This window comes from Puma concolor, chromosome B3 (genome assembly GCF_028749965.1).
Source record: "Puma concolor isolate L17-30 chromosome B3, mPumCon1.1.hap2, whole genome shotgun sequence".
NCBI lineage: Eukaryota > Metazoa > Chordata > Mammalia > Carnivora > Felidae > Puma > Puma concolor.
The window spans coordinates 52,636,752-52,655,192 of NC_141672.1; positions in this window are offsets into that span (position 1 = coordinate 52,636,752).

The window sequence follows — 18,441 nt, forward strand, 5'->3', positions numbered from 1 at the left end:
GTGTGAGCTCAGGCATGAACTTAATTCTAGTAAAGAGCAGAAGACAAGTAAGCTTTTGCCTCAGAACACCCAGTCAAGTGTCAAGCTCCATTCTTGTTCTGACTTCTAGCTTTTGCCCTCAGTGTAAGAATAACATCTTCCTCGGATGGTTTTAAATAATGGATGGTAAAATTATCATGATGTGTGACGTCTTTGAACATATTTCATTATATATAAAGTGAGATATAGAGAGATATAGATAGAAATGTAATTTATTTTTACTATACAATAATCATACACTCCATGCCTGGTTATTAATGGCTGAACGTTCAGACTGTGACATGAGCTTTAGACTGAACAGGGAATGTTAGTTTACCCATGTTGCCCATGGGCATTTGATTTCTGTATCACTTGGTTTGCTGAATTTCCCACTCCATCCTGAGTGCCTGACCACACCTTCCCATTATGTAGAACTGATCTCTAGCTTAGATAAGGTAGCTTCCCTTCAGTTAAGTTAAACACACCTTCCTGCCCTTTCCACTCCCACCAGATTACCTGTGTATAATTTGTGATGTATGGTGGGATGATTCGAGTGACTGTGTTACCAGGGTGGTTGCCTTCCTCTCTACTAATTATCTGTTGTATCTATTTTAGATGAATAGGATTGACTATGCGAAAGACTGTGTAAACAGCAGTAAAACTCTACCAAAAACTCTAATTCCTATCCTAACATCGTGTATATTGTGATCTTGGTAGGAATCAGTTAAAATCTTCTATAATCTAAAGAACCCACCTTTCAATTATTGACGATTCAGAATTTTTCCAGGGCACCTGGATTTGCCTTCCATAACTGATATAAAGCTGATAATGCAAAAACTCCAAATACTATGTGCCTAATCACCTGGGTCTTACAAAGAAAACTGGAAGAGTCATTTGACTATAACTCCAAATCAGCTACAATATTATGTAAGGTACACTACACTTTTTGCTTTGAGTGCTTATTTATTTTATTTTATTTATTTATTTTTTTAAAAATTTTTTTTTCAACGTTTATTTATTTTTGGGACAGAGAGAGACAGAGCATGAACGGGGGAGGGGCAGAGAGAGAGGGAGACACAGAATCGGAAACAGGCTCCAGGCTCTGAGCCATCAGCCCAGAGCCTGACGCGGGGCTCGAACTCACGGACCGCGAGATCGTGACCTGGCTGAAGTCGGACGCTTAACCGACTGCGCCACCCAGGCGCCCCAGCTTTGAGTGCTTATTTAGCAAGACTTACTTGTCCAAAAAGTTGGACTTTGTGAAAAGTGTTCAGAATTCCTATAGTTATTTAATTCTATTTATTTCATCTAGTATATATTTTCAAAATGTATAGAAAAGCATATGAATATGAATATGAGGCATATTTTTTCTTTTTAAAAATTTTTTTAATCTTTATTTTTGAGAGAGAGAGAGAGAGTCAGGGAGGGGCAGAAAGACAGGGAGACACAGAATCCGAAACAGGCTCCAGGCTCTGAGCTGGCCCTAGTAGCGCAGAGCCCCACGTGGGATTCAATTCGTGAACCATGAGATCATGACCTCAGCCAAAGTCAGATGCTCAACCAACTGAGCCACCCAAGTGCCCAGAGTCAGATTTTTCTAAGTATAATTTGTATTGATTAGGGAGGGAATTCTTTGATATATAGGGAATTTTTTTTATCAAACAATACCTATTTTTTGTGTCTTTGCAGAGACAACTGAGGAAAAAAAGGCCTATGGATTCAAACTTTATTTACTTTGAGAGAAAGACAAAGAGGAAGAGAAAGAGAGAGAGAAAGAGACAGAGAAAGAGAAAGAGAAGAAAAAGCGAGCACGCGTGCATGCATTAACTCAGGAGGGACAGAGAGAGAGGGAGAGAGAGAATCCCAAGTAGACTCAATGCTCAGCACGGAGGCCATCACATGGCTCAATTCCAGGACAGCAAGATCATGACCTGAGCTCATATCAAGAGTCAAATGCTTAGCTGAATGATCCACCCAGGTGCCCTGAGAGACCCAGCAATTCAAATCATTCAAAAACTCAGGTTAAGAAATCTAGTGATTTACAAATTATTCTTGGTTATCACTAGTAAGGTCTTAAATGGGCTTTAGTTATTGAAAAAAATTGTTTAAAGCATTGTGTCATTTTTTTTAAACATCATTACCAAGGTAAGACAAATAATTTATACCATGAATTATCACATAGTCTTATGTAAGAGAGGTGAACAGATGTAAATGCAGGTGGATAGCAGAGGATTAAAAAGAAAATTCACCATTCACCACATTGGCATTTCTGTCTAACAACCTTTCAACTACTTATGTAAATGTTCTTGGAACAGAAGGTGGTTTTAATTTGAGGAGGAAAAAAGCCACCTGAGAACAATTGCATTGTTTGTGAGAATTTGTTTTCTTCCTCGCAGGACTTACTCAGGAATAAAATGTTTCCTTCTAAATATTGAAGGTTTCAAAGGAACAGAAAAGATCCTCTACAAGATGGCTGGAAACAGAAAATAAAATACCACTACAAGAAGCAGAGTTAGTGTAGGGGCAGATGACTGCCCCTTGCAGATGTAAGAAAACCTTAGGAATGGTGGTGATAACAGGACAGTGAGATATTTGTGGAAGCAGCATTTAAGCCCTCTGAAACAAGCCAAGAGGAAAGACCACAGATAAATCAAGACAGTTCTTGAGGGACCATTACCACAGTCCCAGCAAGCAGCATTTGGAGGCCAAAATTTAACTCACCCCTGAGTACTTCTGTAATTGGATTTGGAATATTTGCCATGATAAATAGTCTACTAAAAATATTGATTGGAAGCATGGTCTGAAATGGAAAACTCTAGGAATGTACAATATGACCCAAAACACTGGGGCTTAATTTCCCACTCTAGCTCTTAATAGCAATGTGACCCAGGGCAAATTATTTCAACTTTGTACACCTCAATTTCCTTATCTGTGAAATGATATTTTAACTGTCTCATTCTGTTGTGAGTAAAATTATTAAGTCTAATAAATTGAAATAATTAGAGATGCACTATCTGGGCACTGCTTGGAGGAGAAATACTTACTCCTGAGGGAATATAATATTCCTTCAAATTAGTATTGTGTTGTCCATCATGGTAGATTTCATCTTCCCTCTGTTTCTTAAAATTAGGAAAGTTTAACTAAAAATGATGGAAATGACTGAATCTAATATCATTAACATCATTAGAGTATTTAAATTTGTAGAATGATAACTTTATTACAGAATTTAAAAGAGATTTTTAGGAATGCAAGGCAAAAAAACTACTAAAGTCTTTATTCCTTTTATAGTTTAGCCCATAGTACAGCAATTTGCTATTTTATTTTCTCTCTGTTTTATGCAGTATTCTTAAAAGACAAGTGAGCATAAAAATATCCTATTAAATAGTTGCATGACTAATTTTTGAAGGTTATATCCCACTTTCTACTGTAAAACTTTTAGAATCATAGTGCCTTACAATAATTACAAAAAGACATGTTTTTCCAAATTCATAAACCAAAGGTTAACCTTATGAAGAGTTTCTTAGAGCTTCACTTTTCTTTTCAGTTATCAGTGTAGGATAATCAAACAGCCCAGAGATTTTCCTCCAAGAGAAGGTACTTGCATTTTTCTTTGCTCCCCACCCACTCCACAGCACTTCCAGTTAGGAAAATAAGAAACTTTAGAACAACTTCTATACTATTTTATTCATCCATAATGAAATTTTGGTCATTCAGGAAAGGCACATGTGAAGATTATTGGGATGTGATATGATCAGCTCTATATTTAGGGACTGTAACTGTTGGCAGTCTTTGGGATAAATTATACTGGTATGAAGAAGGGTATGGCACAGTAGTCAGGAGTGAGACTGACTAAATCATGAGATCATTCATAGCATAACCAGAATGTTACTCGGCCTTGTATACACTCACTATAATGGTTCTTGCATTAATGTCATGTAAGACTGGAGCTAATTGAGTGGCATTGCAAAGAATGTAAGAGATTTAAGAAACAGTAGAATGCTGACCAAGCAGCCTCTGAAAAAAATGGTTGGGTGTAGAGCCTCATCAAATGGGAAAGAGAGTTGACTATGAAGCTTCAGGAACAAATGACTAGGAGAATCAAGTGAATTAAGAGACTGAGGTTTAAAAAAAATGGAAAAGTCAGAGCAAGTTTGGGAATGCAGAATGAACTATTCTTACAGGTTGAATACGGGACATCAGGACATTGAACAAAAGTGTCTACAATGGAACTAGAAAAAGGTTAAGACTGCAGAAATGTCCTTACAAAGTTAATTTAACTAGAGCTAGTTAGTGACTTAAGCTGCTTTGATATTTTTCAATGCTCTTGAGCAATCAAATGTCTTGGGATTAATTTCCCTGTTATCATGATTAGTTTCAGACTACCAGTTCTTAACAGAGAAGTTGAAAGGAAAATGAGAACTTATTCTCAAACAATGTAATGTGGCTGGCCCTAAACCACATAACTTTCCCATCTGTTTTCTTCTTGTACTACATACATCCAATGTAAACATGATGTTGTTTTCCTGTTTAGCACTTGTAAATGTCTCACTCAAATATAAAATACCCAACTCTATTGTATATCCCATTAATGATTTTTATGAACTCCAAAAGGTCCACTTTTTCCAAGTTTCTAACACTTCTACTTCCTCAATCAATTATCCTTTATTAGTTAAAATAAATTATAGCAGCAATATCATTCTCATGACTTCCCCTGTTTCTAAGATAACTTTTCTCTGAAAGATGAGTCATTTGATTTCTGCTTTCGCTGAGTGTAAACTCCAGTAGACACCCACTATGCAACAGGGCATATTGTTTAAGACCATTGTCTCGGGAGCTAGATTGCCTGGGTTCTAACTTTGATTGTACCTTTTGTTTAGCGATTTGGTACTAGAAATTATGCAAACTTTCTGAGTCTCAGTGTTTTCATCTATACCCGAGTATAACAATAACTCCTATTCCATAAAGTATCGTGCTGTATATCTTATGTTTGCCCACTAGATTCCCCTCTTCACTTATCCCTAGCCCACTCTGCGCTTAGAGAGGCCTATTCATATGAACCAAATCATTGAGCTCTCTTGCCTTCTACCTCAGACCAGAGATGGAGCTGCTGGGGTGTGATATGGGGACATTTATTCTCCTCTCTTCTTTCCAGGTTACTATAGACTGGCTGTAGCCACCTATCAAAGACCACAACTTCTGGTTGGCAGCACTCTTCATATAGTTACAGGTTGAGTTAACTCGATTTGCCCCTTCTGGCCTGGGGCTGGTAAAGATCTCCTGCTATGCTAGTCCTGCGGTATCAATACCCCTCCATGAGGTAGATTCAACTATCCTTACGTTATCTGTTTCAAATATGCCATTACATTCCTGTTGAAACCCAGGAAGTAACTGGATGGATTAAATACGTCAAGTGCCTGGCATAGAGTAAGTTCTACAAAAAGTGTTACATATTATTAGTGATCCTGGATATTTGAAGTGCTTCTGACATTTTTACAACTGTCATTTATATGGAAGGGATAAGTTCTCAATGTTTAACTAACATAAAATAAGTATTTTAAAACCATAACCCGATGCAGTAGCTTCTATTATTATGCTTTACCAACAAGGAAACTGAGGAACAGAGATACTAAGTAACTTGCCAAAGAACATACTTCCAGTAACTGGACAAACCAGAATTTAACCTGTGAGCCAGGCTTCAAAATATTTTAACACTGCCTGTTTTGATACAACTATATCCTCTATGGAGCCAGTAATTCTGACGAGATCTGAGTGCTGGTTATAGCAACCTCCTTCCCCTTTCTCACACACAATCAGATTCCTACTGGTCAAGCCCCAGAGATTCCTCAGTGATTCCTGAGGATGAGAGTGGGAAAGCTGGACGTGTACCCTTGGCTCTCTTTTCCCACTGGCATACCTATAAGCTCAGAGACAACCTCAGCATGGGGGAGGGGCAATGTGGTCAGGTGTGGCCACTGCTCTTACCTTTCTAACGTAGTCTGTTTTGGTCTCTGTGAAGCAGGGGAGTGCTCCAGCCTCACCCCCATGTTCTAGGATTCTCTCAGTGTTGTCCATGAATAGTCGTTCCTTGTTCTCCACCTATAGGGGAGTCAATTCAAGAAAGAACTATGCCTCCCACCATCTTGATGATGTCACTGCCTTCTGAGCCAGTCATTCTGAAGTCTATTTTTCACTCAGAAGTGTCTTTAGTATCACTTTGTTCCTGTCTTCATGGAGCTCCACAAAAATGTTAATATATATTTTTTTGTTTCCATGTACTCTCATAATTGATATTTGTGCTGATATAAAATTTCTTGACCAAAAATTAGATTATCATGCCTTCTAAAAAAAAAATCAGTTGACATGAATATATTCATACATGCACAGTGCACCAAAGAATAGAAGCAGAATTAAGAACTTTAAGCTCATGTTTTAGTGATGGAGCTTGAACACGAACAAAACAAAAATCGTATAACCTTAAATAATGCTAGTACAGAAAAGAAGAGATAGTTATTGGGTTAATTCGACCATTTTAGAGAAAAATATTGAAAGAAATCTCCAAGCAGAGAGCACTTCTTACTATTTCAAACTATTAAACACTATAACATAATTTTAGACATAATTCTAAAACTCAATTCTAATATCTTACTGTTTTGAAATAAGGGATATCATGTAATTTTCATTAGATTAAGTTTAAATAAGATACAATTATCAAATAATAGCATATGTTTATGGTGCATATTCAGCATGTTATTAAATCAAAATATCATTCTTTTGTTTCCTAGGTTGATTTATACTATATTTATCTTTCTTAATAATAGTGCCCTTTGTTTTTTTCTGAAGTGGAAACAACTTTACATTTTAGCTATGAAAGAATACTTGCTCTTATGAAATAACACTTTACTTAAAATGTAATTAATTATATTTATTGTAATTTAATATTTAATACACATATATATCATCATAATCTTTAATGAAATTAAATATCTATTAAAGACCTACTATGTGCCAGGTGTTTTGCTAATTAGCATGATGAGAATTAAAAGTAAGATTCATGGGGTGCCTGGGTGGCTCAGTTGGTTAACTGTCCAACTCTTGATTTTTTCTTAAGTTATGATCTAGGGTTCCTGAGTTGGAGCGCTGCCTAGGGTTCTGTACTGACACTATGGAGCCTGCTTGGGATTCTCTCTCACTCTCTCTGCTCTTTCCCTGCTTGTGCTCCCTCTCTTGCTCTCTCTCTTCCTCTCTCTCAAAATAAATAAACATTTAAAATTGTAATAATAATAAAAATAAGATTCAAGATCAGCTCCACAAAGTAACATCTAGTAAGGGAGTTTAGATATAATGATAAAACATTTCAATAAAGGAAGAATGAAATATCCTGTGGGAAGCCCCAAAATGAGAAACTTGAGTAGTGACTGAAAATTATCCTGGGAAGTTTAAAGGAGAATTAATTATTTGGGCTGTGTTTTAAAGTTTAAAAAGATTTCAAAAGTAGAAAGCATGAGGATTAATAGTGAAGTATTATAGTAGAGAGAACAGCATAAGTACAAGGACAATGCCAGGGAAATTAAGGACACATTCAGTGTAACCAGACTCACCCTCATCTGGGATTTATGGTGTACTAAGTAGAACAGTAGAAAGCAAGCCATGAACAACAGCATGGTGACAAACCATCTCGATTCTTGAATGCCAGCCAAGAAGTTTAGGTTTCCTTGTTGAAAAACTGAGTGTTTCAGCTTTAGAAAATGTGTAACACCATCAGTGTGTGGAATAAATTGAGGGTAGGAGAAAATAATGGCAGAGAGACCAGTAAGAAAGCCATTGCAGTAGCTTGCAAAAGTCATTACAGTAAGCTCTTGAATTCTTATAATGTCTCTGTGAATTTAAAGTAGGGGAAATATGTAAGAAACATTGGTATGTCCGGTTCAAAATCACCCATAGAGACTATATGCAATAGACTAGCAAATTTCTTCTCAATAAAGAAGTTTATTATTTGACTAGATGACTTTGTACTTTTCACTTGAGAACCCTTACGAGTAAATAGTTTGTATTTACTCAGTCAAGGGTGGAGAAAACTGTGTAAGACGTAGAGAGCCACGTTTGGGGAATAAGAAACAGTTTTAAGTAAAGAGGCAGGTATTACAAAGAATAACTATAATAGACTTTACCCAAGAACCAAAGAGCTCCCTGAAGTGAAGCAAAGATTATGCTATAGGAGGGCCTGTGCATTTATGAATACTAACTCACCCTCAGGCTCTAGAGCATGGCAGCTTGGATGTTGCCACTCAGACCTTCTGCATTTTTGTAGGACCAGACCCTTACGTCTTGACAACCGTTGTGACCTTGAGCCCATGTGCCCTGCATGTGCCCCCCTGGCTGGCTTCAGTACTGTATGCCTACTCTCAACAGCTATCTAGAGTTATTTTTCTGGACATCCATTATCTTCCAGCACTTAAGGAGTTGAAATTCTCATGATATCAGTAGATAATGAGGTGAATGTCTTGCTTTAAGTAAGTCTTATTAAGATACTCAGAGCAGATAGGCACCTGGGTGGCTCAGTCCTTTAAGCCACCGATTTCAGCTCAGGTTAGGATCTCATGATTCATCAGATGGAGTGCCATTCAGTCTCTGCACTGACAGTGTGGAGCCTGCTTGGATTCTCTCTCTCCCTCTCTTCTGCCTCTCTCTTTCTCTTTCTCAAAAATAAATTAATAAGCATTACAAAAAATGATACTCAGAGCAGAGCAACCCCACAACCCTTAAAACATTCAGAGCAGGGTCTCTTGGGTGGCTGAGTTGCTTAAGCTTCTGACACTTGATCTCAAGTCCAGATCTCAGGATCTTGAGTTCAAGACTTGATTTGGGGCTCTGTGCTGGGCATGAAGCCTACTTAGAACAAAACAAACAAAAAACACAGAGAGCATATAAAAATAGTATTTAGTATGGTTAAAGAGCAAGTGCCTTCCTGGCATTCAGATGTTTTTATTTCTTAGCAAGGGAGTATGCTTTAGGAGTTTAAAGAACCACTTTAAGAAAACACCCACCAAGCTGTAGTGCTATTGTTTACTTTCCTATGCAAATTTTAAAAATCACCCAGAATTTTAATGTTCATGGAATATTTGTTCTCACTTCTTTATATTCATAGTAATATGATGTATGCAGCTGTTTATTCATTAGGGACAGTTGGTTTATGATCAGTTTGGAAATAAACGTGAAAAACCATAGAGCTGCTTAATAACAGTAACAAAACAAAGAATATAACATATAAACTAAACTTATGATGAATGTATACTATGGCTTCTTTCTTAAATAACTCATTTTAATTAGTTATTCACAATGCAAGAGTATTTAACTTCCCTTTATTATGGAAATAGGTAATCAGAATATTTTCCATAATTTTGTAAATGTTTAACTTCATATTCCTTTTTCTTTCTCCAATTATTACTTTATTTTTTATTTATTTTTAATATATGGATTATTTTTTTACATACAATCTTTTATTAGTTTCATGTGCACAACATAGCGATTCTACAATTCTATATGTTACTTGGTGCTCACCACAAATGTAGTCACCATCTTTCACCGTTCAATGTTATTATAATATTATTGACTATATTTCCTATACTGTACTTTTTGTCTCCATGACTTATTTATTTTATAACGTGAAGTTTGTACCTCTTAGTCCTCTTCACCTATTTTGCCCATTCCCCCCAATCCCTTAACTTCTTATTCTTAAGGAAAATTCTGACTATTCCCAATTGAGTTATTGTTCTAATACAGTTTTGCATTCAAACACTCTAAAGGTGACCTTATTACTTAAAAATAGTTTAATAATATTTTATTATTATCACCATTATCAGAATTTAATTGCATATATTAAGACAGAGGAAAATAACATGTCTCAAAAGATCATTTGAGTCAAAAAGGAGTCCCTTATTTGAAATGAAAGATCAAAGCAAAGGTTTCTTCCCACCAAAAGGGATGTATTTGCTAACATGACAGAAATGAAAGAATAATAACTTTAACATTGAGTGTCTTTCATCATTGTCAAATTTATAGGAATTTGAGAGTAGAAAGTGGAAAACAGAAATTGTATATAAACAATATAGATATCAGGGGTGCCTGGGTGGCTCAGTCTGTTGAGCATCCTACTCTTGATTTCGGCTCAGGTCATGATCTCACGGTACCTGAGTTTGAGTCCCATGTCAGGCTCCACACTGACAGCATGAAGCCTGCTTGGGATTCATTCATTCTCTCTCTCTCTCTCTCTCTTTCTCTCTCTCTCTCCCTCTCTCCTTGTCCCTCCCATGCTCTCTCTCTCTCAAGTAAATAAAATAAACTTAAAAAAAACACTAAAAATAAAGTGATTCTTCAAGACCACTATACAAAAACATAAACATTTCATATTTTGTGTTCCTAATTCTCCAGTGACATATTTTAGAACACTGGGCTATATATAAAAAATTTTATAAGCATACATACAAAGTTACTAACATTCTTTGAACATTTAAGGGAACCACATTATTACATAAAGGAGAGATTTTCAATATGGAATTTTCAGGTAAAAGAGTCTATTTCCCACATTCTAATATAAGCATTCTGGGAAAATCCATCTATTAATTTGATTTTTTCAAAATGTCCTTGTGTGAGTTTGGCTAATGTCTGAGACTTATGTAATTTCAATTTCTAGAAATAAGCTAGAAAGGAAAGTAATATATGGCTTCATTTTTTAAGTGAAAAATTAGAAAAATAATTTATTTTGTATTTTTTAATTCTTTTTGATTTATTTTTGAGAGTGGGGAGGGGCAGAGAGAGAGGGAAACACAGAATCTGAAGCAGGCTCCAGGCTCTGAGCTGTCAGCACAGAGCCCGATGCAGGGCTTGAACCCACAAACAATGAGATCATGACCTGAGCTAAAGTCGGAGGCTTAACCAACTGAGCCACCCAGGCATCCCTAGGAAAATAATTTAATTAAGATGTTTGTAAATAGCATAATATAGTCACTAGTAGAATATCTTACAAATTATAAAAGGGTAAAATAGAAAAGAAAGTTAATACATATTGTCAGAGAAGAAATGCAAGAAAATAAAAAGTCAAATACCAGAAAAAAAATAACAGAAGAGCAACCACAGTCATAGCAATAAATGTAAATATGTCCTCATTTAAAAAGAAAAGCTCTCAGATTGATCTAACTACTAAGTTCTACACATTATCTGAGGCAGACCCAAACAATACAGAATTATATCACTATGTAAGAAGAGAAAATGAAATATGTGATAAAAGATCTAATATCTAATAAAAAGGAACCCATTAAATTCGTTATGATATCTCCACAAGATATACTCATTAAAATCATGTTATTGAAGAAGATGTAAGGTTATAGGAATATGCTCAAAATATGAATAAAAAAGATATTCTAATGTTATACATTTTATTACGTTATATATAGAAAGAGGTTTTAACTACAGTATATGTCAATATATCTAGATACTACAGATAGCTCAACATGCAGATAGATATGGATATAAATATAATGTGTTTATATAACAAGGAAAATAACAAAGATACACACCAAAATATTAATGGTCATGATACCTGAATAATGTGATTGGCAGTAGTCTTCCTCAAAGTTTTGAAAGTTTCGAAATTATGCTTCCCACCCAATTTTATTTTTATAACATACCAAAGGGTGAGGAAGGTACAACTCAAGTGTGCTTTGTTACTTCTTAATAAAAAATTTTTAAAAATAAAAAAATAAACACCTAATCATTTAAAGAAAGAAGTATACAGTTCTCTTGGACTCAAAATTTATTGACATTACTTTGTAGAAAAAGATTAGCTAATGCTTAAAACATTAGAAAGATATAAATTACATGTTATTTGCTTCAAATTTTTATTTGTTAATATTCAGGAATGTTAGATTCCATAATAAAAGCTGCATTTTCTACTTGTGAGCTTAACACATCATAACAATTTTCTACCACTATTGGTCCCCACTATACAAATAATTGCTTCTTTGTTTCAAATTCACTATTTATAACACTTAAAGATTTTCTTGTGGAAGAAAATAGTATTTAAGTCTAAACAGTTGAATTTAATTATGATATTTTGTTAAAATATATTTATTAAAGCACAATTTTGTAATGTATTATAGTTTAGATTACATTTTAGTTTGAGAATAAGTAGAGTTATTTCCATTTATAAATATAACTTTAAACAGAGTTCATCAATACTGACACTGCTGACATTTTGGACTGAATAATTGTGATCTGTTGAGTTAAGGCTAGAGTGATAAGAAGTGGAAAGGATTTCTTAATACATAAAAGATGGTGAAAGGATTTGAGAGGCTAGTGATTCATGTCATTTACTGAACCGTGTTAAGTATTTCAAGGTCTCTAGAAATTTTACAACTATGGTAGGCTCAAATCTTGATTTAGTAAACTGAATTTGCTGTGAAGATTCCTTCTGACTCCAGACAGGGCTTTCATCTGAAAGATCACAAAGAAAGCCTAGTAATAATAGAGTATCAAATCCAAAGTGTATTTTAACATGGACCATCTCCTTCAGAATTGCCTACATACAAGTAACAGTCATAGGTAAACATTAATGCTTGAAGACTGTTACTTTAGAGTTCCAAAGATCTAAGCCTCTCTCTAGGCATGCCAAGGAGCTCCAATTTTATGTAACTGTCCTAAAATCATTTTAGAAGGCTTCAGAACACCTGACAGGACTGCCAAATAGATTGGAGATGAACCTCATGAAAAAATATAGATCACAATAGTTCACATATATTTATTTTACTGCCAACATCAGTCCTTCCAGTGATGTTTTGGTGTTATTTTGGAAGCTCTTCTAGGATTAAGAGCACCAATCAGTATATCAGTGATCCTGAATTTTTAACTATGCAAGTTTACCCCCAAAACAAAAACTTCTCTATGCCAACTTACATCTACACAAGAGAACAATCGCTGTGAATGAAGACATTCTATGACACAGTATGGTAACAAGAGACTCTCCTAATAGTTCACTATCTCTCTATTCTCTGCCAAAAATAAAGTGTCTTGAGAATAGCACCATTACAAAGAGATAGGTGATATGCTGTCTACTCCAGATAGGCTGGGAGGAATCACAACATATCTCTTGCATCTAAATTCCTTTTGAGTCTTTATTTTTAGAGATTATGGAAAACTGATGTAGGCTTTTGGCTTCTTCCCCCAATCAGTCCTAAATATACCATATAAATAAGAAGACATTGATAGATCAAAGAATAAAATGTTTTTCAGTGTGTGTGAAAATGGGCAGCACAGAAAAGCTGGTTATTTGTTCCAGATAAAGAATACTTGGGTGGATCTTTTACTTGTCTTTTCCCTATATTTGCTAGGTAATTCACTGTCTTCTTTTAAAATGTGCAGGTGAGTATGATGGTTGATTTTATGTGTCAACTTGGCTAAGCTAACAGCACCCAATCATGTAATTGAACACTAATCTGTTGCTTTAGAGTTTCCAAAGGTCTAAGCCTCTCTCTAGGCATGTCGAGGAGCTGTGAAGGCATTTCGTAGATGTGATTAGCATATATAATCAGTCAACATTAGTAAAGATTATCCTCAATAACGTGAAAAAATCCTACCCAAACAGTTAAAAGCCTTAAGAGGAAAAATTGAGGTTTCCTTGAGAAGAGATATTTCCTCAATGCATAGTAGCCGCTCCTGCCTGAGTTTCCAGACTGCTGGAATGCCCCTACATGTTGGCTTTGCCAGCCCCCACCACCTCACAACCCCACAATTATGTGAGCCAATCCTCTCTCCCTCTGTGTTTGTTTCAGTGTCTGTGTCTGTGTCTCTGTGCATGTGTGCATTAACTCCTATTGATTCTGTATCTCGGGAGAACACTGACTGATACAGAACTTGATATTAAGAGTGGTGTTTCTAGAAGAACAGAATCTTGAGGATGAGTTTTCTTAATTGGTCGTGTGAATTCTGGAATTGGTTCTCATTCTTGTTAAATTTAAAGATACTAATGACTATATTTCCAGTGGTTAAAAATGCATTGATTTCCAGTGGTTACAAAAGGCATTGATTAGATAGAGGCAGAGTTACAGGGGTATATACTATTCATTCTGTTTCTCTGGAGAACTCTGACTTGATACAGTGGCCTAATATCAAGATTGCAATCAAGCTTTGTTGGGATGGAAAATGGATTAAATGGTACAGGCAGACCCAGTAGCCTTTGATATGCCCCACACAGCCTTCTCCAGACTCTACAATCTGTGACATTAAGACCCTGGGGGAAAAGTCTTACAGAGGAGTTTCAGAGAAGAGTGATGAGGAAATTACAGTAGAGACAGTAGTAACATGGAGCATCTTTCATTCAGTAAGTTATTTACTCACCACCCTAATATACTTTCCTCATTCACCATCTTCAACTCTAAACTTACACAGAGGTATACCAACCAGAGATCAAATTTTAACTCATCTTTGCTCTTTTCCTCAAAGAAATATAATTTAACCAGAAAAACTAGTGAGATCTCTGAAGAATAAAACCTCTACAGAAGAAAGACAACAAACAGGTTAAAAATAAAAGATGAAGAAAATCAATGAACCAGTAAGAATATGAATTTAAAATAAGCAAAATAAATATCCTCAAAGAGATCAGAAAAGTTATAGTAACATGAATCAAGGTCAGATCTTTATAGAAAGGGATATATAAAATGCATAATAGCTGAAATAAAAATATCAAATATGAATTTAATAGAAAAAGAAAGTTACTACATTAGAAGATCAGGTCAAGAAATTCTCCTATAAAATATCAGAAATGGATAAAGATAAATTATGTAAAAAAAAGGTTAAGGATATAAATGGTCGAAGTATAAGAAGAAAAACATAAAAGATAAAATCTTTTAAATAATAAAAAGTGATAATTTCTAAGAATTCAAGAAAGATTAAAGCTTCAAAAAGACTCATACACACTCAAATCTAGATAAATTATAGTGGAATTCAAAAATATGTAAAATAATATGACAATTCTCCAAGTTTGTAGAGAGAGTGGATGTGCCTTAAAGTAAGCATCAGATTGACATAGCAAATTATTGACACTGTAGGCAAGAAACCTGAGTTACATTATTTTCAATTTACTGGAGACAACTCAAATAAATTAATGCTATAATATTATACTAGGAAATTCTCATTTAAAGAAACACAAAATAAAAATGTTTTCTAATACACAAAGTCTCAAAAGCTTTAAAATGAAAGAAACTACTTGAAATTATACATGGAGGAAATAGCCATATAAGGGCAAAAGTAAATCCAAGAGGATACTAATGCATAAATAGTATGTAAGAGTGAGGAAATAACTTACTGAATTGACTACTATCCATATGCAATAAACAAAAATTATTCAAAAGAGCACATACATAAACTCAAAATATTACTGGAATTATGGTGTTGGAGGTTGGGATAGAGAATGAGCAATTAGAAAATAAATTCATGCCAGGTATATAGATAAGGAAGAAAATGTTATGATGTCAAGAAAATGATAGAGAGAAAGATTCCCCCCCCCACATACACCCTTTTTTTTTTTAAGACAGAAAGAGAGTGTGAGCAGGAGAGAAGAAGGGCAAAAGGAAAATTCCAAGCAAGCTCCATGTTCAGCCTGGAACCTAATTTGGGGCTCAGTCCCATGACCCCAGGATCATGACCTGAGCTGAAATTAATAGTCTGACACTCAACCACTGACTGAGCCCCCCCAACGACCCAAGAGCAAGTTCTTAAATGACCTTGATTAATTAGACACCAAATGAAACACACAAAAAGAGGAATTTATAAATTCTGCATACCTGCAAAAGAAAATTCTATGTATTCACTTATACAAAATTAGAGGAGGGTGGTAGATTTAAAAAGCTTGATAGTAAAAGAATGTAGGAAGAAAACAAACTTTAAAAAAAAAAATGGGGCACTTGGGTGGCTCAATCAGTTGAGCAGCCTACTCCTGATTTCAGCTCAGGTCAGGATCCCAGGGTCATGGGATTGCATGAGATGCAAGAGATACATTGTGATTCCTACCAACTTATCTGGTTTGTGGGATAGAACCCGTACTCAGCCTGCTTGGGATTCTTGCTCTCCCTCTCTCTCTCTGTCCCTCCCCCACTTTTGTGTGCATGCTCTCTCTCTCAAAAATAAATAAATAAACATTTTTTAAAAAGGAATGGAGGAAGATATGCAAGGATAAATGAACCAAAGGAAGGCAAGTGCCAAATTTTTAACAGTAAACCGTCATTAAAAACCAATAATATAAGTAATCCTTAAATATAAAGCTCTGTAAATAAACATGAGAGAAAATTCTGTGACTTTCATTTTGTAAACTGTAACAGTTTTCTTACAGGCCACAAAAATCATGAATCATGGTAGTAAAACTCCAGAGTATATAAAGAACCCTTGCAACTCACTAATAAAGAGACAAATCCAATTAACATAAATGGGCAAAACCTTGAATGGACATTTCAAAAAGGAGTATGTAAAAATAGCCAGTAAGAATTTGAAATATGCTGAACATCATTAGAAATCAGTTAAAACCGCAAGGAGATGGTACTTCAAATTCCAAAATGGCGAAAATTAAAACGTCTGACCACACCAACTGTTGGCAAGAACTTGGAGCAACCAGACTTTTAAACCACTATACCCCATACAAACACTTTGCAAAACTCTTTGGCAGTGAAACATCTATTATTTGAACAAGCAGTTTCACTCCTAGATATTTATGCAACAGAAATGAAAGCATGTATCAGAAGAAGACCTCAAAGCTGCTGTTCACAACAGCTTGATTCATGTTGATTTAAATTGAAAATAACCCCAAATAATTGTCAACAGAAGAATGGATACACAAATTGCAGTATGTTCATTTAATAGAGCATCCTTCAGCAACAAAGGGGGCAAATTAATAACACATGCAACAATATAGATGATTCTCCAAAAATATCGCTTTGAATAAAAAGACACATAAAAGAACAAACTGTGTAAGATCTATTTGTAGACATCAGACAGGGAGGGGTTGTGTCTGTGGGAAAGAAAGGCTCTCTGGACTTTAGGCTGCAGGTACTAAGAAATATCTGAATCTATCAAAGTTACCCATTTCAATTATTACAGTCATACTCTTATTCAATAGACACATTAAATTTAAATAGATATTTAGGGAGGCTATGAATTCAACTTACTCTGGAATTCAGCAACCCAGAGAATTAGACTCTGTTTCTGGTTTTTGGTGTTAACATTATGACTTCAAGGATAAAATTCTATTGGGGGCGCATAGCAGATCTCTTATCTTCTGGCATTCAATGAGCAGACATTTTAAAGCTTTAAGCTTATAATTTTTTTTTCTGTCAGTCCTCTAAAGAAGCTAAAAATATCCAGCCCAACACACAGTCTTACTTAACAAGCTCTTTATTCTAGGTGATTCCAGCCAGAAATATAAGTAAATCGTTCACAGCTATGTACCTTAAACTACCATTGCATCACTCTGATCTTAAATTCTAGAATCTAGAAGGATATTCCACTATTTTAAAGCCCTGCCACATCAGTTTAGTTATTTCACCTTCGATTTTCTTGAGACTCTCTGACCCTCAGCATCTCCAGGTAATATTTACTCTATCAGTCTGTATTTAGAACAAGAAGGAAGAATCCATTCTAAGCTATTTAAACAAAAAGGGATTTATTGCAGGGTGTTAAGTGGCTTAGAAAATTTTTGGAAGGGATGATGAGAACTGAGTCTGATCTTTTAGGAGTGAGCCAAAAGCCACCTCAAAGAATTAGACCTCCAACTGCTACTGTAGCCAAGATCAGGTGGCTGCCTGTCAAATTGGGAAGCTGCCGCAAGGTACCCTCTGCTACAATGTGTGTTTCCATTACACAAATTAGCTTACATATGAGTGTTAAATTAGGTAATAAGAAAAGTATGTATAAAAATTGCATTGGTTTATAAGAATTTTTCCCAGTTTGTTAGTCTTCCATAGCAAATAATATCTGAAGGCCAAGTACATGAATACAGTCTAGTGCAGCAAACACCAATAGGTGGCGCTCTGTCCCTGAACATACCATTCACCCTCACCTTTCTCCTGGGCTCAGTTTGCCAGGTATTCTTGGAAGGGCTTAATGTGTAATTTTCTCCTGTCTCTGTGTAGTTGCCCTTACTTCGATAATGTAGCATAACACAAAGAATTTGAGGAACACATATGTCACCTTATATCAGAAAATCCTGTTCAGTAGCCTCTGTCGGAAGCTGTATTATTAAAATGGATGTCATTAGACCCACCATTCTATTCATTTTTTGTATGACACTTCTGATTGCTGGAACCTGAATCATATCCAGAGCATAAGAAGCAAGACAGCTGAGCCAAAGTAGTTTTAGCTAGTTTTTTTTAAGTCTTTGCATTC